Source organism: Charadrius vociferus, unplaced genomic scaffold (assembly GCF_000708025.1).
Source record: "Charadrius vociferus isolate BGI_N301 unplaced genomic scaffold, ASM70802v2 scaffold1152, whole genome shotgun sequence".
Lineage (NCBI taxonomy): Eukaryota > Metazoa > Chordata > Aves > Charadriiformes > Charadriidae > Charadrius > Charadrius vociferus.
Window position 1 is genome coordinate 17,693 of NW_009647122.1, and position 1,010 is coordinate 18,702.

The 1,010-nt window shown below is 55.0% G+C and overlaps 1 protein-coding gene across 1 annotated transcript in view; it reads left to right on the forward strand.

Moving 5' to 3' along the window:
• OLFM2 (olfactomedin 2) overlaps window positions 1–1,010 on the forward strand; it is a 16,447-nt gene that overhangs the window by 9,816 nt on the left and 5,621 nt on the right. The gene's annotated exons all lie outside the window — the stretch shown is intronic.

Genomic DNA, 1,010 nt, shown 5'->3' on the forward strand with positions numbered 1-1,010 from the left:
TCATAAAGACGTCGGGCGAGCTGTGACCCGACGCCGGACTCCTCTGCTCTCCCTCCCCAGCTCTTTAGTTTTTCTACACTTCAGCCTCGGCCATTCTCTCGGGGGGGATGGAGCCTTCCTCCTCCTCTTCCTCCTCTTCCTCTTTGATTTCTCTTTTTTTTTGGTTATATTTCTTCGGTTTCTTCCCGCGGTTCATGGCGCATGGATCTCTTCTGCCCTCATTTGAGCTGACCTCAGTTGTTTGGTTGGGTTTTTTTGAGCTTTTTTTTTTTCAGTTTACATCTTTATTTCGACGGCAAATAAAAACAGTCTCTTTGACGTTTGATGGGGCTTGTGCTGATATTTTTTCCCCCCCATTTTTTGGTTTTTTTTTTCCCTTAAATATTATTATTTGTCACTTGATGGCTTGATTTCCCCCCTCCTTTTCCTGCATCCCCTCCGCCGGCGGATGCCAGGGGCTGGCGGTGATCCACAGCCCTCTCTCCTCCAGATGTGCGCCTCCAGCCAGCGATGTTGTTTATGGGCATGTTTAATGCATGCGGGTGCGGCGCTGGGGAAATTACAGCAGAGCTGGGAGAGGAGAGGAGGAAGGGAAGGGAAATGATAGCAGCTACGGCGAGCTGGGAGGTGGCGGTGGTGGTGGTGGTGGTGGGGGAATAGACCCTGCAAGGTGGGGAGCAAATCCTGCACCCACCAAAGCTGGAGCTGCAGGATCCTGGTCCTGGGGGAGAGCAAGAACCTGCTGGGCAGGGGGGAGGAGGGGGTGGAGGAGATGTAGAGGGGATGTGGAGATGTGGAGGAGATGTGGAGGGGATGGAGGAGATGTGGAGGGGATGTGGAGGAGATGTGGTGGGGATGGAGGGAGTGGAGGGGATGTGGAGGGAGTGGAGGGGATATGGAGGGGATGGAGGAGATGTAGAGGGGACATGGGGGCATGTGGAGGCAATGGAGGAGGTGTGGAGGGGATATGGAGGGGATGGGGGGGGGGTGGGAGGGGAGGGGACGATCTG